Source organism: Ciconia boyciana, chromosome 3 (genome assembly GCF_034638445.1).
Source record: "Ciconia boyciana chromosome 3, ASM3463844v1, whole genome shotgun sequence".
In the NCBI taxonomy this organism is placed as follows: Eukaryota; Metazoa; Chordata; class Aves; order Ciconiiformes; family Ciconiidae; genus Ciconia; species Ciconia boyciana.
This window is the reverse complement of record NC_132936.1, coordinates 4,410,455-4,437,076: the sequence shown is the minus strand read 5'-3', so window position 1 is coordinate 4,437,076 and position 26,622 is coordinate 4,410,455.

Here is a 26,622-nt window from a genome sequence, read left to right as displayed (position 1 = left end):
CCCAGTTCATTCAAGTCATTGAATTTAATGCAAATCTTGCTCAAGTTAGGTTTTAGCATCATCAATAAATTCCCATTTATACGTACATAAGATTTTAAAATCACAGTCTACAAATTGTACCAGAATAATGTACATAAATAAGGAATATTTCACAGAATCACAGAATCACAGAATAGTATAGGTTGGAAAAGACCTCTAAGATCGTTGAGTCCAACCATAAACCTAACACTACCAAGACCACCACTACACCATGTCCCTAAGCACCTCATCCAAACGTCTTTTAAATACCTCCAGGGATGGCGACTCAACCACTTCCCTGGGCAGCCTGTTCCAATGCTTGATAACCCTTTCAGTGAAGTAAAATTTCCTAATATCCAGTGTAAATCTCCCCTGGCGCAACTTGAGGCCATTTCCTCTTGTCCTATCACTTGTTACCTGGGAGAAGAGACCGACCCCCACCTCACTACCACCTCCTTTCAGGCAATTGTAGAGAGCGATGAGGTCTCCCTTCAGCCTCCTTTTCTCCAGGCTCAACAACCCCAGTTCCCTCAGCCGCTCCTCATAAGACATTTGTCTACCTACATGCTTGGGATCAAGGATCTTCCAAGTGACTAAGTCTGTTTCATCACTAATCACTCTAAACCCACTATCTGATCCCAGAATTTGTATGATACTTTGATACAGGCCTATGAGAAATTTAAGAACATGCTGCCAGTAAGTGTCTATAAACATCCCGAATAATTTGTTGAAGGACACGATATTTTCCATATATATTAAAAGTGTCTAGAAAATGCATCTATGCAAAACTTCTTTGCTCTAGAACTCTTCAGCTTATTTCAGAACAAAGCAACATGGAAAACCTTCAGAAAGTAGTAAATTTGGATAAGGGCTGTTAGTCTTTCCTATAAGGACACAGGAGTTTAGACAGCTTAGCAAAAGCCAGGAACCGAAATGAAAGGTTTGCTAAACAGGGCTGATGGTTATGTCTGAATGAGAATTTTCCTCCCTTATCTTTAATCCTTTTTTTTTTTTAGTCCCCCCACATTTAGGCAGAATTTTTTATTAAGCCCATGAATCTTGTCGATGCTGTTACTTCCTTCCCTATTTTCTATGTAACAAATTGCCATTTTTCCTATTGGAGGAATGGAACTCCTCTCTCCTGCCCTCAGTCTCCTCTAGGTTAAGTTTCTGGCCTCCCACTGCCAGTCTGTGATGGTACGTGTCCCTGTCAAAGCCGCCAACAGCCCAGCCCCTAGTGAGGTTGGACGTACAACTTCTCTGTGTCCAACACCAAATGAGGTGAATCTCACCTCCTTGCACTCCTCTGCCATGCTTAATAGCCATGTGTATGAAGATACAGTAATGGTAGCAAACATGGCGGGGATTCTGGAGACCTGGTGCTGGTCCCATCTTTCCACTTCCCTCTGCTGTACCTCGGTTTCCCTGCCTGACACCTCCTGGGAGGTTTGCAATCAAACGCTTTTGTGCAACTGGAATGAGAAGCAAGAAATCTGGGGTCAAAGCCTTGAGGGTCATTTTGCAACCCTAAAGTGAATTTCACTGGCAAAGGTACCTTTTTTCCTTAATGGGGAAAATCTCTTACAATATACGGCTGTTCCAGTAGCCCCTATCCCAGTCTTGTTCATGGCCCCAAAGGTGGCACAGAGATGAAGGGTTGGTCCTATCCAGCTGATTAAGTGCTTATAATCATGAATAATAAAAATCATGCAGATCCACATGAGGGCTAAGTGGGTGAAGAAGAAACATATATTCATTCATTATTATTGATAACTCCTGTAAACTGATTTCTGCACCCAAAAGAGTGGGAACCCACAGACTGAGTCATGGCTCTACTGAAATCTCTGGGAGTGTTACCCTGATGTCAGCAAGACTCAGCTTCCCCACCTCTTCTGAGTCAAAAGCCTTCATGTAACTGGGAATTAAATATTACACTGAGTTCTTAGTCTCAAATCAAAATGTAATATATGGTCCTATAATATTGGTCTGTCTCACATTTAAAATATAGAGAACAGGAATGTTTTGCTGGGGGTCTTTTTAACATCTGTGTTGCACTTGGTGTAAAAATCTCGTATATAATGCAAAAACAGACACGATTCCTGATCTATCTGATGATATTTAAGCAATATAATTTACTGGGTCAACTGCGTGAATCATCTTTCTTTAAAATTTCCATTCATTTGTTTTATCAGTTACTGACGTTAATGAAGTAAAGACTGAGTAAGTGAAATTCCCTGCCATGAATTGTTCTAGAAATCACAAGGAAGGTCTTTATCTTGCTTTAAAAGAAACAAGCAACTCCCCCCAAAAGCCACCCATCTGTTCACTGCAGTCAGTAAGTCTTTTTATATGAGGAAAATTACTTTAAGCAGCATTTATAATATCAGAATCACAAAGTTTTTAAGGGAAAATACATTTCAGCCATCCCTAGACTCAACAGCCTCTAAATCCATGGAAAAGAAAAGCTACTAATGTTGTATGAACTATGAGTTTATATTTGTAAATACCACAAGTTTTCCCAGTTCTGCTGGATTGCTGCTATTAAAGGGATGCAGCTATTACCTGTCCCAGGATGTTCCCTGTCAAATGTAATGATAATCGAGGCTTGAAATACTGCTTGAGCAAAGTGCCAGCAAAAATAATTTTTATTACAATTATCTGTAACTACTCTGATTGCTTCTCCACAGTTGACAGATACAGAAGCAGAGTCCAAGCTGACACTCAGGAGAGAAATATGACTCTCTCTTCTCTTGTGAGCTTCCCGTGCATCACGGGCCAGCCGTGTACCATTTTTTTCTACTGACACACACAGAGCATATGAATTCCCTTCCATGCCTTGTCACAGCCACAAATTATTTAGTCCTTCAAGTTTGGCTTTAAGTAAAAACATAGGTTACTGAAGTAAAAACATAGGTTACTGACTTGTTCAGCCCCAACTGAACATTACGATGAGCAATGCCATGGGACAGACTTCCATCCTAAACCCTTTTGTAGACGTACATCATGTAAGAACACACACTTACGGAGCAGCTGACAGGGAGAAAAAGTAGGGGCAGAAAAGCCAAGGTGCTTGCATGCGAGATGTGAAAAATCAGTAATGTAGATACTGGGAGAAGTTGCAAAAGAGACGTTTTTCTGAACTAGCATCATGCAGAGGAATACCTCTGGCACCAGGGAAGGATGGAGAACCTTGTAGGCATGGAAAGCAACTCTGACCTGACTTCTTGAATAAATAACAAAATGCCTGAAGAGTGACAGCAAAGCTGGGGACAGGCCTCCATGCTCCAGGGAAACCTGCAGCCTCTGAGGAGTGCGTGCAGTGCTGCTCTGCTGTCTGGGGTCTGTGCCTGGCCAGCAACCCCTCACTAGGATCTGCCTTCAAAGAGCCTTTGTGTTTACTTCAAAGCCTGGGGTTATTCCCACCTGGATTTTAGTGCTTTTCATTAACTGAGATTGTTCCTTATTCTTTTGGCTCTTTTGGAAGAGAAGACATGGGAGAAAGCTGATTTTCTTTTCCTGCCCTGTGTATTTGTGTGGACTAGTTGTGTATCACTAGCCTAGTTACTTCCCTCCCCTTTCCCATCCTCAGAGAGGCTTCAACTTAGAAAGAAATCATCTTTGTGAATCTGGTACCCAGCCAAATTGATTCCAACCAGCTGTTTCCCAAACATGGCCATAACTCCCTTTGAGCGTGTCCAGCATCCCTGAGCGTGCCTGCCCCACTGAGGATGAGAGCACGCAACAGCCCCAAATCGAGCGCTTAACATAGGAGTGGACACCAGGGTACCCTGCGTTTCACTTCTGGTCATTTCTGTCATCAAATACAGAATTCTGTCCACATGTTCTGAACTCTGTGTCGTGACAGACTCCTCTCAAAGTTGCACTGGGACAAGACACAAGTTAGAATGCAGGAAATTACGATTAGATATCAGCAAACAGGTTTTTCACCATGAGAGTGGTCAAACTCTGGGGCAGAGACCCAAAGAGGCTGAGGCACCTCCATCCTTGGAGAGATTCAACTCAGCTAGACATCGTGCTGAGCAACCTGACTTAAGCTGGCCCTGCTTTGAGCCAGGAGATGCACAAGAGGCCTCCAGACATCCCTTCTGACCTAAATGACTCTGTGACACTACAACGTAAAAGCTTGTTTCTGAACAACCAGGCCAGGCTCCAGTGAGCTGCTGTCTGGTTTTGAATGCGTACCCTACTTGGCCGGGCAGCTCTCCAGGGCAGGGACTATCTCCCTGTGCGTGTGTGAGCAGCTCCTCTTCCCAGCCAGGTCCTCAAGGCCCTGCCTCGATACCAATAATAATAAGAAAGTGAAAGGAAAGAACACTATCTATCACCTCTCACTCGTGTGACTTGGTTTTTTACAGCAAACTCTAGTTTTTCAGGATTTCACTGCTCTTGAAACAAGTCCAAGACATGCCCCAACGTGCACTTTCATGCACGCAGATGTGATTCCAGCCTTCAGCACTGTACAATGGCACACACGGGACTGCTTGCAAATGGTGGGCACTGGAAAATCTGAACCACCTGAAAATATACCTCCAAAATATCCCAAACTGACCAAGGGCACCAGCGAAATTACAGGTTTTTGTGCTGCCACTGCTTTTCCGAGGAGGAAGCAGACCACCAGCTCTGAAACACATCTGAGGAGCAACACTACCTCTTCAGGAGTGGAGGATGGACAGCTGTCCTGCTGCCCAGAGGTCATGATCCAGACTTCTCTTATGAGATGACATGCTTCTTTATATCCCCATATGGATTAGGCTGCTATGGAATGTAAGGAAGTGTGTGGTTTCAGGGAGACATCGCCAGTGTCCTCTGCTTCCAGCTACTGCAAGGAGTCAAACGCTTTTCTGCAACTGCATTTTATTTGAATTTGATTTTGTCGAATATAGTCAGGCAGCTTATATTCACTCTACAGTGCCCTCGGTGCCCATGGAAAGCACATAGGGATCTGCAAATCTAAAAAGGTTGCAAACTGCTGAATCCATGCAAATTTGATAACAAAGTTGTATTCTGCACATCTTTCTCCGGAAAAATCACACATGTGACTACAGGCTCCACCTAAACAAAGTAGTATTTACACTGTCCTGAAAGCGCTTTTCAAGGGCATTCTGAAAATCACTACATCCCACATAGCCTCAATAATTGTCATCCATTCTCAGCTGGTGGAAAATGCTTTGGATTTAGTGACATGGAGAAAGATTTAAACAGGATTGGGTAGGAATGACTTGCAAGGAGTGAGATTGAATATGATCTAGGTCTCACATCGGTTACAAAACTCTCCTCTTTACTCCCTGTAATGCATAACAAGTTCATCTTTAATGGAATTAAAATGAATGCTACAGATATAGGAATTGCTGTAGTGGATTGATCAAGATGAATTCAATACACTATCTCAGTACAGTAATGAAACAGACTGCAGAAAGTTGCCTCCTATTTAATGTGACACTATGGAGCAAAGCAGGCACGCAGCCTTTTCAAAAATGTTGAGCTTTTTTTCCTAAATCTGCATTACCATAACTCAGGACAGTCTTGCCATGTACACAAATGTCCCTTCCTCTTCTGAGCACTGCTTAATTCTTTGCTCTAACAACACCTTGCAGCAATGAGTTCAGTATATTTTTTTGCAAACTGCAAGACAGTGGGCCAGTTGCCTTTCACCCATCTAGGACAGCCTGCAGATATCCTGGGTATCTCCAGGATATCCTGAATATCCTCTTCCATGCAGCTGAAGAGCTCAAACCATTTCTCATAGATTACGTTCTTCCGCTATAGGCAAAATATTCAAAACTTTAGGCAGTTTTCAGTCAGTCTTAATTTATTTTATGAAAGCATTTAGGAAATCTTTTGAAGCTCTGCAGTGATGGGGACTGTTGTTAGCATTATGGCCTAGGTTTTGAAAGGTTTTCATACTCTCATTTCCCATGGGAAATTGTAGGAATTCTGCTCCAAAATACCCTCAACAAACCTGATCTAGTTACAAGCTTAAGGACATGTCTATGCTGCAGTGATTAATGCCCACAACTTGATTTTAACCCGGCTGTGAGAGGTACTACTAGCAGGTAGATGTAGTAATTCAGCAAATTCATAACCATGTATTTGTCCAACCTCCAGGACGGTTATGTAGTTCAGGCTGGCCACACTCTGCTGTAGGCAATACTGGAGCCAGCTAGCTTTTATCACAGTAGCTTGTATTCCTTGGCCTCATACTCCAAAGAGGCTTTGGCATATAGAGGTCCAAGTTTCACTGTCTACACCATTATTAGTTCACTAAGCAGTGCCAGGGCCTGTGTTCTTGCCCTCAAACCAATGGGCAAAAAATGACTGTTCAGCTCTCTCACTTTCTTAACTAGATGGTCATCTTCAAACTCCCTACTGGGAATGGTCCTTGAGCTGCCCTAATTCCCAAGCTGAGCTTGGGAACTCTTGGGTCAGTGCTAGTTGACACAGGACAAAACTGTGCCAGCAACTGTGCTAAACACAGCAGAAACCACTGAGTTCCTGTGCTTGTACCTCAGCACTATTTAATATACCAGTATAGACCTTGAAACCAATGACATTTATGTTCCTCAGTCACCAAGATGCTTTGCAAAATTTCGGTCTGAATCAAAACCAAGGCTTCTTCATCTGACCCAAGCCCTGTGGTCTCCTAGATGTAATTCAAGAAGGTGCTTGTCAAACATTGTTTCATCCTGTCCTTCTACAGATTTAACTCTTAGGTTATGAAGACTAATTCAGAAGAGAAACAGAGTGGAGGAAAATGATCCTTTTCTATTTAATCATAACAACTGTTCAAGTTAAAAGGGTACCCAATGGAAAGAGCAGGCAGGGGTGTGAATCCTCACCTCTGTTCTCTTCCTGGCTTTGCTGATCAACCCGTTGCCTGTGTCTCAAACACAACACCTCCTTTCTGCACCCAGTGGCCTCTTCTCTAAAACATGGAAGACATTGTAGTCTGTGGAGATCTGGACTTCATTCAGCTGCCTAAAAAGATGGTCCTAGTAACTTTGGAGGCACCCTAAGAATAGTCCACTGGCTTCTAGCTGCTCTTCATGTATGTCCTATACCATACCTGCATGTCACGTGTGGATGTCTCAGACACCCTATGGCTCCTCAGATGCTCATGTGTTGGCAAGTGAAGCCAACCCTTCTGGCTGATCAGCTGAACCTGTCCTTAGTCTTGACTGACTGTATAAATTTGGGTTTTAAATCTGGAGTGGAATCCCATCCCTCATTTATTTTCTGCAGCTGTCTCCAGCCTGCATACGCCTGTTCCACTGGAGCCTGCAATCAGCGTTAACTCTTGCTGCACAGCATGGGCCAGGATTAAGTTACGGGCACACACTTGCAAGGACACATGAGAAGAAATAATGCAGACTAGTCATGCAGACACAGGGCTAAGGTTTAGGAAAACTTGTAGCCTGGCTGGGGGTCAAGGCCACTGTTTTAACTGTTCCTCCCTCCATCCTCTGGTTGGGCCACTCAGACCCTGATTGAAGGTAAAATTATCAAATAAATACCTTAAGGACAGGTCTAATTTTTCCTCACTTCCATCAAGGTTGCAATAGCCTAGTGCTGATTGGAGAGTGCATGAAATGAATGTTGTAGCTGAAGGCTTGCCTAAGCTGTTCTTTTGGCAGCAAGGTGGATGTCTCCATAGGGAATACAGAGTTTATGTTGCTGATGCTTTCCTTGATAATGAATAGCCCTGATGAAGCAAAGAGAAAGTATGAAGCAAGCAGAGGAGTCCTGAAGTTACTCAAGTTAATATTCCTCTCAATGCTGAGCACTGAGAGGGCAAAGGGAGAAAAAAATAAAGAGGAAAAAAACCAACCCTAATTAAAATGTTTTTCAGAGAAAAATGTATCAGGTCCCTGGAAAACCACATGCACATGGAAAGGGGCCTATGCATGGGGTTGGAAAAATGCTGCTTTTGTCCTGTTTGGAAGCTGCCCCGTGCCCCGCTGCTCATGGTCTCTGGCAGCTGTCTCCTCGCTGAGACTCCCAGGTACAGCTGGAGGGCTCGGGGCGGCTCTCTGAAAAGTGATGCCTGACTGACAACTGGCAGGTGACTTCCCTTCAATTGACAAAGGAGGCGTCTTTCCTCCCTTCCTCCCTCCTGCTTTTCCTTTTTTTTATTATTCAAAATTAAAAAAAAAAAAAGGAAAGAGGAAAAACGGGAAGAAAGCAAGCAGCAGGAAGAAAGCAGCTGTATGAAGAGAAATCTTCAGACACATGTTGCTGTGGCTTAGGACGGGCAAAGGCCAACCCTCCATGCTTCAGAAGACTTTCCTCATTACCCATGTCTAGGCTCGTGAGCTGGGACCAGATTCCAAAACAAGGCCAGACACTATGAAACATCTAGACAGGGACCCAGAATTTAGCTCCTGAGGCTGATTCCTATCCTTACATATTGTTGACTTATGCATTAGTGAGAAATTCACCCTAGTCCAGACAGCCACCCAGGAACTGGGGCATCACATGGACCCTGTGCACGGACCAGTTCTCAGCCAAAATGGATGTACCAGAAATCATCTAAGATGGAAAGTGGTGAGGTCTCCTAAGCTGGTGTCCTAAGTGCTGCACCATCCTTCTCTCCCTCTAAGCAGTGGTCGGCACCACTGCTTCTGTCTAATCTATCTAACTCCCCTTGCAGGTAAGGCGCAGCGAAGCCAAGCGAGTTATGCGGTCAGGAGCTATGCTCTGCTCTGGCTGGTCAAACGGAACCAAGCCCGCCTTCCTCGGAGGTTTGGTCCCCTTCAACCAGCTATAGCAGTGTTGAAAACATCAAGCCGGGAAGGTGTGCCTCCTCCCGCCTCAGCTCGACCCCACCAGCCCTTCCTCCTGGATGGATGTGCTACCCCTTTGAACACCTCCAGAGGTGCATCTGGGGATGAGCCACCTGAAAAGGTTTGGGATAGGTTTTTGGTTTTAATAAGCATCACTGCAAGGGTGCTTGCCTCTGCAAGGGCACATATGCGTGCCTGCTCCAGCGTTACCACAGGCCCAAAATATCATATACAATGCTTGCTGGCTCTGCAACATTCAGGAGGTTTCTAAGTCAATGTGGATCTGCAAGGCCCTAACATACAACCTTCTTTATTTCCCTTCCCTATTAAACATGCATCCACACGCCCCCTTTTGCTGAGCACTGCCAGTTCAAGTAATTTGTATTTAAAATTTAAAAAAAAAAAATCATAAAGAACAAGAGTAACATATTTTTGAAAGTGCACTGTGTCCACGTGTCTTTTCTTATTTATTTAATGCAAAAAGGAGCTATAAGTAACCATAACCTACAGGTTAAAGGTTTGTGACCCACAGGAAACAACATATCAGTTATGCTATAGCAGCTTAGCCCACAACACACACATCACCTCACACATCTTCATGCAAGGTATCTTCTGAATCCTCCCATCCACACCACACTGCAGAAAATGAAGACAACCAGCCAAATAACTTGAAAATGGCTTTGCTGACAGGGACTAGCCTATTCTCTGAGCCAGGCAATGAATTTAGATGTCTAACTTTAGACATCCAACTTAGCAAGTTGTTCCCCACCCTCACCCCACCAAAAAAAGTGCAAAGCTATCAATAAATAAATGAACAAATGCATATCAACATAAGTTAATTATGTTCGTCATCCATGATGCCCTTATTTTTTGCTGGATGGATGGGAAGGAAGATGCAAACTGTACAGAACAAGGACTGGCATCAGTGTGACCCAAGCAGCTTGGGTTTCTGCTACGGGGTAGCGATGCTCCATGGAGTGCCACGTGCTCCCAGTCCCTGCATTTTCCCCATGGGGATGCATTGGAGCACAACTTCATTTCTGCCAGGTCTCCATGGCCAATGTCCTTTGGCAGACCCAGACACACAGGGGCAACAGTGCATGGGGGGACAGTCTGGCCAAGGCCATAGAATCACAGAATCATAGAATCATAGAATCACAGAATGGTTTGGGTGGGAAGGGACCTTTAAAGGCCATCTAGTCCAACCCCCCTGCAAGAGCAGGGACATCTTCAACTCGAGCAGGTTGCTCAGAGCCCCGTCCAACCTGACCTTGAATGCTTCCAGGGATGGGGCATCGACCACCTCTCTGGGCAACCTGGGCCAGTGTCTCACCACCCTCATTGTGAACAATTTCTTTCTTAAATCCAGCCTAAATCTGCCCTCCCTTAGTTTAAAACCATTGCTCCTTGGTTATGTGTGTGTGACAGGCAGAGCAAAGGACACCAGCTATTAGGTCCTCATCACATGTCATGGGGGTTTTCTGAGAGGCAAGGAGTATGCACACTGTATGGCTTTGCTGGCACTGCTGAATCTAAAAGTAAATTCAGGTCAAAAGACAAATTTTTCCAAGATACCCAGGTTTCCCTCTCATGCCAGATACACAATTCATCATGAACAAGGACTGTGTCATCACTGACAGCTCATGGATCTTAACCACTGCACGGGCAGAGAAACTGCATTTCACAGTCCTAAATCCCTGGAGGTTTCTTAGCGTTTCAGGCAAACTGCTCCTGGTTTGAAACAGTTCCTGGAGATGAGTCAAAAGGGGATTATTTTTTTTTAATGTCTCATATCTCACTGCACCTCCACTCTACACAACTTGGGTTCGCTCAGCCTCAGCCCTGCCCTGCAGTAACACCACATCTACACAGGGTTTGCCTGCAGGGTACAGCATTGGGTTACGCAGGAGATAGCCAGAGCCTCCTAACACAGTGGGAAAAGCAAACTTCTCAGGCCGTATTTTTAATGGCAGGAAATGTTGCCTGAAAATACAATCCCATCCAAAACAAAAACCAGTCCTAACAGAAATCCAACATTTCCAGCACAGTACGTAGAAGAGGCACTTCTGCTAGAGAAATAAATTGTGCCAAGGTCCATTCCCTGTCCCTGAGACTTGTTGGACCCATCTGGCCATGTCCATGCTCAGCTTCCACCACCACATCACTGCATCCAAACTACTTCCCAGGAGGAGGCCAGGTACTAACCTGTCTCCCGGATGGCTGATGGAGAGGACGTGACAGGTCCCTTGGCACCCCTCTCCCTGCAGTGGGGAAAGTCTCTGCCTGGCTGAGCCAGCCACGCTCTGGTGGCTAATAGGCAGGCAGTGGTGACCATTAGCTCTTCTCTACTCTGACACCTCCAGCAGGCATCAGTCATGGACCAAGCCCTTCATGGGAGACCCAGGGCATCCCTTAGGCAATGATGGGGAGCAAGTCCTACAGCACTGACAGCGACTGCAAAGACAGCCTGGAAGGTACATGGCCGGTCACGTTCAGTCAACACCCATGGCATCCTAAAACCCTCTTACCATGCAAGGAGCTGGCTTTTGGGGGTATCCAGGAGCACATCCTTATCTGTAACCCCTTCCCTGGTATTCAGCTCTCCAGGACCAGCACCAGTCTGTGGAGGCTGCGGACCCATCTTTGGGGCAGAGCTGTGCTGGATGGGGAAGGGGACACAGCAGACTGGGGCCAAGCGTTCAGTAGCAACTCAAGCTTCAATAGGAAAAACACCAGCAGGGGACAAAATCCTCAAGGAAAGAAACAAGGGTGGGATGCTTTGGGGCTCCCCATGACCACCCTGTCCCCTCCTGCCCAGGGCCTGTTGGACCAGCAAGGGCTCTACAAACATCTGACTAAGGCAACCAAGATAATGTGTAGGAGCTTGGTCAAGTCATCTTGATCCAGAGGCATTCTGTGGCAGAGGAGGTACCTCTGAAAGCAGCCATGGGCAACGCACGCTGGGGCAGGGACCCCTGAAGGACTTACCAAAGGGACTGGGAGGACTGAGCACAACATGTGGTGACAACGAGGGGATTGGAGACGAGGAAGGGGGAGGAGAGCTGTTGGGCTGAAGATGAGCCTGGGGAAAGGGAGGAAGGTTTTTCCCTAATTGTTTACCTTAGGGAAACAGATTCATTGTTTACCTTAATTGTCAGCTTAATTGTTTACCTTTGTTTCTCAACATCCAAATCAGTAGTTAAAACTTTGTTAGGAGGGGTTATTTGTTGGTAATAACTTAAATTAACTGACTTTCCCTTAGCTGAGACTTTTTTGTGTGCCATAGCACGAGTTCGAACACTCCCCCCCTGCAATGCCATTGCCAGCCCAGTGCTACCTCAGGGTATGGCATGGCATGTCCCAGCACATCCTTACACTGCATCTGCCCATGCTTGGCCTCCCTTACACCAACACGAGTTGGGCTGAGATTAACCCATCTGACAGCAGTTTTGGCCAGTCCTGGGGCTGCCCTTCCTTGCAGGCACAGCCTGATTCCTGCTCAGAGGCACTGAGAGGTCAGAGCTACGGTGAGCTCAGTCCCTCACGGCTGGGGTGAGATGTGTTCCCCCGAGCTCTCGATGCTCACACACTCACATCCCTGCAGAAGCCATTCCTCCAGGGGCACCCACTGCAGCCTGCTGGGTGCTGGGTGCTGGAAACCTCCCCATGTCTGGGATGAGGCATCCTCAGGCTGAGCCCATCTCTGCTTAGCGTCTTCCTCCCAAAATCTGCCTGCACACCTCTGAACTTCCTGCAGAAGGTCTTTCAGCCAGGGCTTCCTTCACCATTGAAAATGTGGCCTCCTCTCATCTGACCTCCTCTCCTGGAGCTGAGCAGCTCCTGCAAGGCTACAGAAGACATGGGCATCAGAGATGGGCACTCTGCTGCTCGGTGACTCCATTACCTGTGGATGGAGGGGGAAGCAAAACCTTGTAAGTCTGTAGCTCTTTTCTCATGGTCCTTCTTGTAGGACTTCCGTACAGAACTCTGTTCCCAAGCAAGAGGAGTATTTTCCCTCCCCTACACCTTCACTCAGGTTTTCCAGGCATGTGAAAAGCACTAATAGTCCATTTTTACAGAATATCCTCTGAACCCTTTTTCATATTGATTTTGCTGACAAGCAGAAGCCAAAACCTTTGTCTAGAGCAATAGCATACAGCAGAAAGCAAGGCTGGAAAAGTCACCCCAGCAGGTCTTGCTTGCCTCTGGACTGAGTGCAACACATGCTTGAATTCCATCCTGTTTTACAAAGAGATTTGTGCCGAAGTCCGATTTAAACAGATGCCTGAAATAAGATAAGTGCTTGCAGGCTTCCCAAGCAACCAAAAATTGAGATTAGCAACAACCAGTGACTCCCGTCACACACAGTTCACCCGAAACAAGCAGTGTTCCCAGGCATCTCACATCCCTCCTCCGAAACACGCAGTATCAGCAAAGTACAGTATTGCCAGCCAATATTGCCCTTCCCCTCAAATACTGTACTTTTCTTTCTTCTTTTTTTTTTTTTTGTGTGTGTATGGATGCCTTTTTTTTTCCAGTTTACCCTTTCAGAGTTGTTAATATTTTTTTGCTTGTCTTCTCTTTGATCATTTTATTGGTTGCACTATGTACATAACGGGATTCTCCCAGCACCTCGAAGATTATGGATTTTGAATGTAAAAAATTTAAGAAGTAGGTTTGGGTTTTTTGAGATTTAAACAAAAACAAAAAATAGATTATTACTTTTAATTTTTCTTTTTTCTGAAGGGGAAAAAGCAGCTATATTAAAAACAAAAAACAAACAAAAAACCAAAACAAACAAAAAAACAACCACAAAACCAACAAAAAAAAAAAGCCCAGGAGAACCAGCACATAAGTGGAAATAGTCCCACAACTTAAAAAGGAAAAGAGATTTCAGCCAACTGTCCCACCAAGTACCTCAGAAAAATCCTGTCAAAAGTATGAGTGGGAAACAAGTATATATGTCTCCTTGCTCCACAATGTGAGGAAAAATAAAATGTGTAAAACAAGACAGAAATTAATATTTAGTTTCTTGATGTGATGTTCCCTCTTAGTAAGCATCCTTTGTGTTGGAATAACTGAGCAAAGGATATCCTTCCCATACTTATGTTCCTCCTGCATTTCAGCAGTTAATATACCCAGAGGTTCCACCAAGTGATTTCTTACCACTGCCATAAATCAAAACTAATAAAAAATACAAAAAACTATTAAAAGGAAAAGTCTTTTTAATACGGAAAGCTCATAATTTTGTGTTATGATGATCTGGAACAAAATATCTTGCTTCACTAAGGATCAAAAATCCAGTTTCTTTCCATGTTAAATTATCTTATAAAAAGAAAGAAAAATGTTTTGTTTTGCTTTCCAGTGAATTTGTGAGTCACTTTGGACCCCCTAGAAATGTTTTGGAAAGCAGGAAATAACACTGAACATTGAACTGAAGGTAGCTGGGCTTTCTCCGCCATGGAGTAAGCATGGCAGGACAATATCTCACTCCTTTCTCTGCTGAGCTCTGTTAAGACAAGACCATCGTACTTAGTCCTGGCACAGCAGGAACGAAGGGGCCTGTAGACAGCAGCATTTTCACACATATGTCATACGCATGATTTGACTGTCACCACGTCTCATTTCACTTCATCACTGCTAATGTGATTTTTTCCACTGACTTAAGTGAAAAGACATCCTCTTCCATTGCATTTTGTTAGCCAAACAATTAAGAGATAACAAGGAGCAACGATGAGTAAATTCATGAAATAAATAATTCTTAGTAATTACCAAGTTCCTTTGTCTTCAGAAAGTACAAAAGTTACCCAATTTGTGTTTACTGCAGACACTTTAAAGTCCAAACCACTTCACAGAATCACAGAATTGTATAGGTCGGAAAAGACCTTTAAGATCATCGAGTCCAACTGTAGAAACAGCCTTCAGCAATTCTGCATTAAGCAAACTCTCTGTTCACAATACATGACAACATGGTGTAAATCCACCTTGAGAATATTCTGCAAAATATTTATGGATGTAAAATAAAACACAATTTTATTGGGCATTAATTGTCACAACTGTCAGTTTTCAGGAAGCATTGCATTCATCCCAAAAGGCCATTTTTCAGAGGAAATAAATATGTATGTCTATATATTCACATTGAAAAATTCAAAACAGAAGACTTCTGTAAGCCTGATGTAATCCACTTCGTTACCTCAGTCCTTCAAAACCAGACACGTGTCACCCAAAAGCTTTTGAGCATTGCTGTCAAGGAGGACCACTGTCAGTTCTTGCTTTCCAAGGGGAAAAGCATCACCATTGTCCCCTTTCTCTTCATAATTCTCTCATGAGGAGAAGAACCAAGACCCACCTCTTGACCAACTATCATTTATCTGCTCTTCCCTCAGCCACATCCAGGTCCTGCCAGAGCATGAGACTATTTAATCCAGTTTAAAACATCCTTTTCTCTCCCCTGAGAGAACAAAAGTCACCTGCGCACATGCAGAAAACCTCTGCCAAGCCCTCCTTCGCTAAAAAGTGTCATGGTTTAACCCCAGTTGGCAACTAAGCACCACCCAGACACTCGCTCCCTCCCCCCCGGTAGGATGGGGGAGAGAATTGGAAGGGCAAAAGTAAGAAAACTCATGAGTAGAGATAAGAACAGTTTAATGATTGAAATAAAATAATAATTTTTTAAAAAATGTAATGAAAAGGAAAACAACAAACAGAGAGAGAAACAAAACCCAGGAAAAACAAGTGATGCAACCGCTCACCACCTGCTGACTGAAGCCCAGCCCATCCCCGAGCAGTGATTGCTGCCCCCAGCCAACTCCCCCCAGTTTCTATATGAGCATGACGTCATATGGTATGGAATAGCCCTTTGGCCGGTTTGGGTCAGCTGTCCTGGCTGTGTCCCCTCCCAGCTTCGTGTGCACCTTCTCACTGGCAGAGCATGGGAAGCTGAAAAGTCCTTGACTCAGTAAAAGCACTACCTAGCAACAACTAAAACCTAAAACATCAGTGTGTTATCAACATTATTCTCTTGCTAAATCCAAAACACAGCGCTATACCAGCTACTAGGAGGAAAAATAGCTCTATCCCAGACAAAACCAAGACAAAAAGGAAGAAAAAAAATAAGACAGACAAGAAATCACCCCACCATCTGATTAACATTTTACTTTGCCTGATGTAACTTTATATGGTAAAACCCTGCTTGAATCCTTTGCAAACAAACTTCAGACTGGGATGATGAGACATTTGGGTACTTTGCCTGCTTGTCTCCTTCCGCTTCTCTTGTGTAGATTGCTTATCAGTCATCAGCTCTTGCGCACCACAGAAGTCTTGTGATATCTGGCATCTCTCACGCTGCTGCTCTGAGAGCTAAATCCCATCTCCTGAGCTGGCCCAGAGAAGCCCCTGAGCATCAGCAGAGATGAAGGCAGTGGTGATGTGTCTCTGCAGGGATGTGCAAAAGGTTTTTTGTAGGCTTTGCAAGCTGGTATGAAGTAGCAAGAGGATTTCTCTCCTTGGCTAGAAGTGTAGGCACATTTCATTTTAATATTTCAGTCTTCACAGTAAGAAAAATAAAAGGAGAGGTGAAAAAAAGGAGAGTAAATTCAGCTACTATTTTGGAAGACCTATTAGCAAATCCTTAACTTATCATTTCAGGGAAAACAGAGTTTCCTTACAGTTGGGCATGCAACTCCTGTATATTTATGCAACCTTCTCACTGCTTTGCACAGTATGGCTTATACAGGTAATAGGAAGAGCAATCAGAAAATCCACCTTTAATCATCCATAACTTCTTTTTGCCTCTCCTCCGAAAGCTCAGTGCTCCCACCCCATCTGGCTTGTTCCCTCTAATGCAACGGCTTCCTCTGTTCCTGAGTGTGTGTATCTTATTTCAAGGTTTGGTGTATCTAAAGACATTTAAAACTATTGGTACTTTTAAGAGGGTACAGATCTTCTGAGATGAAGGCTGGGTGCAAAGATGATTGTTTCTGGACTGTTACCATGATGATCATGTGGTCATAATTATGTGAATAACCTCTTTAGTCCACAGATGATAAATTCATAATTTTTTTCTACTTGTGAGATAGTTACAGATGGATAAAACTGATATTTTAATTCTGTGCCAAGGAACTGTGTCCAAATAAATATACAACTAGCCTGCACAACCAAACCTGCTATTAAAGCTTGCAAATGGAAAGTAAAAATAATACACAGATTCATCTTATGATGTTTATGAAACTGAAAAGTTTGTTTAGATTCTAGTTTGGTATCAGTCATTAAAACTTTTCATATATCACTTCTTTAGTTCAATTTGTGGTACTTATTATCTATTTCTCTCCATAGACTAAATCCAAAATTCTCATTTGGTTGATTGCAAAAGTATTTTATAAAATCAGGAATCCAATTTCTCTTAAGCTTTTAAGTACATTTAACAAGGAGAATTCAATCCATATTAAAAAGGGCAGCAGTTCAAAACTGAAAATTATGCAAGTAATTCTCTTGAAAATCACTTTTAAACCAGAATATTTCTATTGCTTTTGAGATGGAGAATAGAATCCTATATGAACGTCTAGGATCTGGGCACATGAGGGAGAAAGTGTTTGGAAACACAGGGGTCAAAATGCAAAGAAATGCCTTTATATGTCAGGTATTGGTATCCCCAGTCTGGAATCACAAGGGAGCAGCCACTCCGCCCGGGGTCCGTGGTGTCCTATGAGAGGTCCTCATGCATTGTCCTGCCCAAACGTTTCCACCATTGCCTATAATCCATTACCATTTCCCAAAGCTTCTCTGGTGGAGAAACCAGACTTTTCTTAATTCCCAGAAGAGCAACAGGGAAGCAAAGACCAAAATACGGTTATTGCAGTCCCTCCGTGGTCCATGTGAGACCTCTGTCTGTGCACTGCTTCATAACCTCTTCTACCAAATTAGACTGGCCCATTAGGAACAAGGAGGGTTTATAAACAACATTTGTGAGAACTGTGGCCACACAGCTCCTTGGCAAGAAGGCTCATCAGCTGCAGCTACAAATAAAACTTCACTCTGGGACAGCTACTTGAATTATCTTTTGCAAATAAATTATCTGATGAAACAAGTAAGTTATCTGATCAAGTCTTTTGTAAGCAAATAATTTACATCCTAATTTGCTCTTTGTGACTATCTGCCATGGATATGGTTTGGATGAACTATCGTCAGTTAAGGTTTTGTCCATATCGTCTCATGTTGATATGGTATAGATACTGTTTGCTTAATGCCCACTGCTCCCTTACTGGATGTGTGAGAGTTTGGCCACAGAAATATTAAAAGAACCACAAGTGTCAAAGACCTGACTCTTTCATGTGGTGTCTGCTACTGTCACTGTGGGATCCTGTGCTGTGTTCATGTCCTGCAGTGGGTGGGAGCATGAGACACAGATGCTCAGTGGATTTGGGGCTGTGGGTGGTGTCCTTTAGGGGACTGGACTGTACAAACAAGGTTGATCATGCTCCCAAAGTCAAAGAGTAAACTGCAGTACTCTTGTCTTCACAAAAACATCCTCACTCTCACCCAGGATGTAGTGACCTGGGTAGGAAGGCTCTACAGAGGGATGTGGACAGGCTGGATCGATGGGCCAAGGCCAATCGCATGAGGTTCAACACGGCCAAGTACCGGGTCCTGCACTTGGGTCACAACAACCCCATGCAACGCTACAGCCTTGGGGAAGAGTGGCTGGAAAGCTGCCCGGTGGAAAAGGACCTGGGGGTGTTGGTCAACAGTTGGCTGAATATGAGCCAGCAGTGTGCCCAGGTGGCCAAGAAGGCCAATGGCATCCTGGCTTGTATCAGAAATAGTGTGGCCAGCAGGACTAGGGCAGTGATCGTGCCCCTGTACTTGGCACTGGTGAGGCCGCACATCGAATACTGTGTTCAGTTTTGGGCCCCTCACTACAAGAGAGACATTGAGGGGCTGGAGCGTGTCCAGAGAAGGGCAACGGAGCTGGTGAAGGGTCTGGAGCATAAGGCTGATGGGGAGCGGCTGAGGGACCTGGGGTTGTTTAGCCTGGAGAAAAGGAGGCTGAGGGGAGACCTTATCGCTCTCTACAACTGCCTGAAAGGAGGTTGTAGTGAGGTGGGGGTCAGTCTCTTCTCCCAGGTAACAAGTGATAGGATGAGAGGAAATGGCCTCAAGTTGCAGCAGGGGAGGTTTAGATTGGGTATTAGGAACAATTTCTTCACCGAAAGGGTTGCCAAGCACTGGAACAGGCTGCCCAGGGAAGTGGTGGAGTCATCCCTGGAAGTACTTAAAAGACATGTAGATCTGGCGTTTAGGCACATGGTTTAGTGGTAGACTTGGCAGTGTTAGGTTTATGATTGGACCCAATGATCTGAAAGGTCTTTTCCAATCTAAATGAATCTATGATTCTATGACCTGGCCATTGGTTATATCCTGGGAACGACAGACTCTTCATTCCTGCAGACCTTTGCTTCTTTCTTCTGGTCTGGGATGATGCACATTCTTATGGTCCCGTCTACTTTGGGCTCAATGGGGACTGAAGAAAGAAAAGCCCCTGACCCCTACAGTTTGCTGAGCTTTGATACTGGCGCTTCTCATCCCTGTAATCCATTTTGGGGCTAACTTGTTGGCTGTCATTCCTTTCCAGCTCTATGCAGTGGAAAATTAAGAGAGTAAGGCCTGCAAACTAGCACCGGAGAATGGATAATGTCCTCCAGCATTGATGGAGAAGCTGTTATAGAAGAAATAAATGATCAAGCAAGATTGCACATTGGTTGAAATACAGGCAGGACCACAATTGCTTTTTCTAGCCCTAGCTGGGTTCAGCACAGTCAGCTCACCCAGAATAAAGAGCTGTTAAAAGCAGCAGTGATGGTCTGTTTCAACAGAAAAATTACTCAAGAGCTCTGCCTGACATACGCCTATTCATTTTGCACCTGTAGCCATGTTATCAGCACAGAAAGGAGCAGGTCTGGTTAAGAGGCACCATTCAGGTTAAAATAGGACAGCAGGCTTCTGTCGCCCACCCATTGCCCCCACCCCACCACTGCGAGGCCACACGTCTTGGAGGAGGAGACCTTCAGCAGTGGTTATTCTCTGAAATCTCTGCCAGGGATAGTTCTGGAAACTGCATTGCACTGCGGTCAGAATTTGCATATGTTTGGAAAAATGATTAATTTCCTTTTCTTATTTAAAAAAAAAGAAAGAAGAGTCAAATCAAACCCCACCTAGGTGAAAGGGCCTGAAAATTAGGATCCCCATTGCGTATTTGCAACTCTCATCAAAACCACTGAGTCGCTTATTCTCTAATACTTTTGAATTCTAACACTTTCTTGCACACAAAATGTCATGGGCTGGAGTCATTTCTTTGTGAGAAAAAAAAAATGGAGCTTGAGTTCTTAAAATGAGATGATGAATGACTGAGTTTTTCAGATTTTACCCAGCAGCAGGCAAATGGCCACAGTGGAAATGACTTTATTACGGCAGCCTGCCTTATCAAACCTGCCTGGCAGCCCTGCGTATAAGCCCTGGGATATAGGTACATTGAGTGCATTGATGCTAAAACTAGTTTTCTGAACCTAATTTGATTTGAAAGCAGTGGGCGGTGGAGCACAAGCTGGTGGCCTAGCAGCCACCGGCTAACGGCTGGCGTTTCAGCACGTAGCACCGACCTCTCAATGTTCCACGAGTCCCTTTCCTACAACGTCACCTTGCACCGCTACCGAAACCATGGGCGCTGCGTGATGCCCTGCACAGCGAGGACTGCTTCCCCTCCGCCGAGCGGCTCAAGGAGGCAGATCCCAAACCTCGCGGGCATCATCTCAGCCCAGGGCAGCAGGGCTTGCAGATGAGAACTGAGGTTGCAGGGAGGTTGCTCCTGTTTAATGATGCTGCCGCATCTTTGTACCATGCTTTCGGTAAGCCTTCCCAAAGAAGTAAGCCTCATCACACCAGGGACCAAGCTACAGGGCTAAATTTCATCCTCGTGAGGCATTTGAGAGCACGAAATGAGGAATTTCAGCACCCCATATTCTAGTATCTCTCTTCTTTTGCATCAGCCAGGAGAGTACACACAACTGTATAGATAAACTCGTGCACTGCTGCATTCCTCATTGTGTTGTCCTGTTGAAGCCAGGGGTGGTGATACACAACCTAAAACCACAAGCCGTGCCCATGTATGAGAAACTTGCGTTTGCAAATTTTAACAGCTAGGACTGATAAAACTACACAAGGAGAATTTATCTTTTTATTTTCCAATGGATGCTGCAAAGAACTGACTCTCAAATGTTCTCCAGATAAACCTGTGACGTTTTTCTCCCTGTTTGCCATAGATTTTCAGTTTTGGAAATTCTGAGCACTCTGATGCAGTTACTCTTAATTTACTGCAGAAATAGTCAGAAAAGTGTCTGTAGCTGGAGGTGAAAGAAGCTGACAAATCTGCAGCTGGCAACTGTTTTTGAGATAAGGATGAATACACCAAGGGCTTCCTGGCAACCTTCAGAATTTACTTTGTTTCAGATAAATTTTAATTACAATGGTCCCAAAAAGAAAGAATAAAGATTTTCCAAAGGGTAGGACACAGACTGCCTGGAAACGTGACACCAATTTTGTGCAAACAGGAGAGTTTCTCAGTGCTGCAATTGTGAAGAGGTGCCGTGTACCAGCTCCCTGCCTCTCGGAGGGTCTGTGAGCATCAGGACATTGAAGCACTACGCAGACGATTTGTCTTGCTCTTGGAGCACCACTCTGCAAGGGATGGAAGGGTCAAGAGGAGATCCTCCAAAGCAAGGAAAAAAAAAAGAGCAAATGTTTTGAAAGCCTGACTCAAGAGGGAAGAGGGATAGGAACAAATCGTCCCTGTACCCACTGAAGATGCGAAATAAATGTCTCAGCCTGCAGCAAGTGAAATTTCAGATGGACATTTGGAAAGCGTTGCAGGCAGGAGCTGCTGGGTGCAGGGCAGCAGCAGGGACTCCAAGTCCTTCTCCCCCTGTTTCCTGCCATTCGCTGGGGCCAAAGTGTGGGCGAGACACAGGATGCGAGCAGATAGCAAAGCAAACAGAGAATTTCAAAATGAGTTAATTGTTTGTATAAACCACTCTACCAGCTTGAATATGAGCCAATTTTATGCATAAAGGGTTTCTTCTTGCACAGTTTATAACTGGCTGTGAAATCTAAAGCTACAGGATGTCTTTGAAGCCATGAAAATAAAGCATTGACAAATCTTTAATTGATAACAAAACTATTTGGTCATTAAGATCATTGATAACCACAAAAACAAATAAATGAGGAGACACATTAAATCATCTGTGCTCAGGGAACATCTTTACCACCTCTGATGATCTGGTTTCAGCCTAGATTCCCTCTCATCAGCCAGTTGTTGCATTTCTCAAACTTTCCTTTACATGCAGACAAGTACCTTGTGTTGGCCAGAAGATATTGTCCCTTCCGTTAGGTGTTAGGTGTTAATTTGGCCCAGCTTTACAACAAACCCATGGGCACTACAATAACACGAGTAGTGATACTGCTGCTGATCAGGATTCAGCTGTAATCTGAGCAGTCATACCCTGCACCTACCTCCTGGTGGCATAAAGCCCCTCTCCACTTACCTGGGCTACATTACAGTTACATATTAATGATCTATTAATTAGTACAGAGCAAGCATAAAATTCCTGCTTCTCGTTAAGTCCAACTCACCTATCTGAAAGCCCTCTTTTTCCCCTGTCCCTCCAAACAGCAATCAAAAAGATGAACTGAGTGGTCTTCTTCCTTTATGTTGACTTCCCAGTTAACGAGTATCTATTAGATATTAGTCACGCAACAGACGTGTTAACCACTGACAGCAACCAGAGCTGATGAATAGCTATGATATCGAATTAGCTGTGTTTGGAAAATGTAGGCATGTGATAGGAGATGATCATTTCTACTGCAGCTGCTGGGGAGGAAAAGTAGAGGTGTTTAACAGAGGAAAAAGGTTACTTTACCTTTTCTGTCATGTCTCCTGTACAAAGATCAAGGGATGGGAGATTGGTGCAGTGATTTAACCAGTTTGAAGAGGACCTCTGGATGTCTCTCATCCAACCATCCACTCAGAGCAGGATTAAATTAAACTAAACTGAAATTAAACATTAGTGTTTAATCAGGGTGATCAGAGCTTTGCCCCATCAAGTTCTGAGTTTCTCTCAGACAACCACTGGCCTCAGGCTCGGTCTAATCATTGATCTCCTAGAAATTACCTCCACAATGCACAGTGGGTCATGCAATGCTTGTATGTAAAGGAAGAGCATTGCCTTAGCTTACAGGGATTTATAAGAATAAGTACTCAAGAGGAAGAAAATGCATTCTCTCCAATAAGAAAAAAAAAGGTAATTATCTTCCTACCTGTAAACAGAAAAGCTCCTTATTTTCCAAAAGTAGCATAAACTTAACTGATAGCAATTGAAAAAAATGTTTGAAGTATTTGGAGGTATCTGCCATTTCTCTTCTAATTTACTGCAAGCTCAGTCAGAACACTGGAGCTCTGGCACTGATTCACACCGTGACTTTGAGGGGAGAAAGTGTCATCAAGGCCAGTACACTCAGGTTTGGGTGCCCGAAGGATCTCAGCTGGGTAAAGTACTTAAGTAGCAACTTAACTTAATTGCAAGAAAGCTTTCACCAGAGCCAAGAGAAGGACTAGGTTTGATTTCAAAAGGCTTTAGATAATGTTTAAATTTTTTTGTTTCAGTAAGCTTTTATTAGTGTCCCAGTAACTGCAGTTCCTGTTGAATGTAGCGCTAATTGTTTCTTGCTTAAGCTGATTTTAATAGAAAGTCACAGCACGTACAGCTCTGCAATATCACAGTGTTTTCTATGGCACTTACCCACAACACCATACACATAGGTTATAAAAACAGTTGGGTTTTATGTCCTTACACATGAAAATAGGAAAAGCACAAGATATAGTCCTTTTTGCATACAGAAATGAAACTGCTAGTTAAGAGAGAGCTAAGTGTCAGAATAAAACAAATGCCACAGGATAAATTCAAGTCTCATGGAAAAAATCATGTTCAAATTTTGTTCTGACTTCAGACCAGGAAGAATTAGAAAATAAGTATTTGGAACTTGGAAAAAGCTTGGAATCAGAAATGTGAGCATTTTATTTGCATAATTCAGACCTCTTGGAAGCATTTCATGAGGTATGTTTTCCCCTGAGACACTCTCATTTTGCCTGTGACAATTGCAAATGAATGCGTTCATGGCTCAAAATAAACCATGGAAAGTTTTTGGGTTTTTTTCACCATTGCAATGTTGCATTATATTAGCCATGTTTGAATGCTTAACTATTCACCTTTCAAGTACCGAGGTAACTAAAACCACTGACACATTTAGAGCAGATGAGCCTGGATTTAGGGTCAGACCAGTTGAACCTGACCTTCTGCTACCTTGCAGGCTTTAGTAAACTTTCTTGCTTCTAAAATTGGAAATTTAACTGACCCACTTTGAATGGATATTTCAGTAAATGGCATTAGAGAAAACCCCTTCTGAGGGAACCATTTCCTTTAACCTGTACATCTCTAACTCAAAGAGGGAAACTGAATTGTACATTTAACTTTTCAAGCATCAGCATCTTTTAAACAATCTGATATAGGTCATGGCTATCCTAAAAACCTCAAACTAAATTCTACCCTTATTTACATCCTCCTTTGGATGGCACAAGGTGAGTAAAATTTGGACTTACACGTAAATATTCAGCAAATGTGAAAAACACACCTTATTTGCATCATTTCATCTGAAAACATCACCAAAATTAGACCTGAGAAAAGGCACACATCAGCAGATCAAGGCTGTTACTCTGAGTGTTACTTTACAGTGCACATCCTAGCTACTTGTAACCCACTGTCAGTGCAAAGCAATGAGAGTAATTTCCTAAGAAAGACACGTTAAAGAGAAGGATAGATTCAACGTTCACCCCCTCCTTTCTAAAATGTAAGCCATTTCTTCAAGTATCTCTCTGAAATTCAGCCTATGAGAAGCATCAACCAGCTTGTGTCTGTCCATCACCCAACTACTCTCCAAACAGCTTCTCAGCAACCTTATTAGAAAGATGGCATAGCTGCATCTCGTAGTTCATTACAGTCAGCATCATTACCTGAGAAGCTGCAGCCTGAGAGATTTGAGCCTACCCCTCTCTCTGTGTGCCAGGTTTTGTAGCACTCTGGGTGTGGAGTCTTTCCTTGGGAGATGTTGAGTTGTCCTAATTAGCTATGCCATGAAGCATTTGCAGGGGAAAAGAAGACTCCGTAGGCTAGTGGTTGGGATATTTTCATTGGAAAGGCATCAATTTTCTAGTTCCTGGTCCAGTATCTGCTTTATCCAAAATTTTCACATCCCTACTTTGCTGCTGACTGGCGTAACTGTAGAGCTCTGAGCTCTAACCAGAGGATATTGAATGATTCCACAGAAGCACCCTGTCCCAGAGCATCCCATACATCCCAGTGACCAAAATATTTACTAGAGGACTGTTGATTTAAATCTCTAAAAGCAGATGAGTGGAATGAATACAGACATCCTTCCTTGCAGGCAAGGTCTCTTTCAGGGTCAAGCCCACAGCTTTTAATGAGCATTCAGGGCTCATCAAGACATCTGCCTAAGAACAAAAATTGAGGCAGTTGCTATCAGTCAGAGCAGCAACAGTGACCCAAAGTCAAAAGAGGGTGCAGCCTTGAAGCAGCCCAACCTCTCCAAGTCTGCAGCCCCCTTACAATATCCCAGTGAAAATCTAGAAAAATACCCCTGAATGGGAGAAAGGGATCCTGACTGTCACCATATCAAATGGAGTCTGTCGACTTGAACATGTGGATTTAAATATTGCATGTTTAAATACTAACATGTCAGGGTACGTCACAGCTGCAGTACATTGGTCTTACAAGGATGGAGAGACAGCAGGGTGGAGTTAGGAGCTACTTGGGATTATTGATCATTGTCACCCAGGACACAGGGCTGGGACACAGGGAGTTGTAATGCCTTGGGGCTACACAATGCAAGGTATTTTAGCTCCCAATATTTTCAAGTGTAGCATGCTATCACCTGTATACCATGGAGGACGTGCCTGCAGTTCCTTCCACTTTTCCTGCCTACTGGAGGAGTCATTTTGCATCTCACAGCCTTCACAAGGTTTCTCTTTAACCCCTCTGTCCTCTCCCTAACTTAGGAACTAAAGGTTTAACTACATTCATCACACTTCCCAGACCCCTTTCCTTAGGAACAAAGCCCTATCTCATAGCTCAAGAGCCTGAAGTGAAATGAAAAGGTGGCAAGTTCAAAACCAATGTTCAGGGTTTTTTTCCCAGATGGAGAATGACTGAATTTGGGAACTCACTATCACAAAGCATTCTGATCAAAACTGACATATCACACCTGAGGTGTAGATGTGAATAAAAATAGCCTGATCCAGACTAGGAAATCTGAGAAAAAAATAGGAGCTGGAGAAGGAACCTGGATCCCTAGACACCAAGGCAAGTGACAGCACATGGCAAGTACAGAGAGCAATTGGATGGGGGCCAGCTGTCCAATATCTGCCCAATTCAGGATGAAAAGACATCAGCCCAACCTAGGAGCAAACGGATCCAATCTGGCAGTGCCAGCGTTTTTGATACCTATAGCATCCCAAGTCAAGACCGTGAAGTGCATCAACTTATGTTTGACTAGATGATGACTCTAGTCCCAATTTAAAATCGCGCACTTTGCACCTGCTTACTGCAGTGCGTGCCAATTTTTTGGTGGTTTTTCTAATATCATCATTCACTTTTGTTACTACTTGAGTGACATGGCTAAAGTA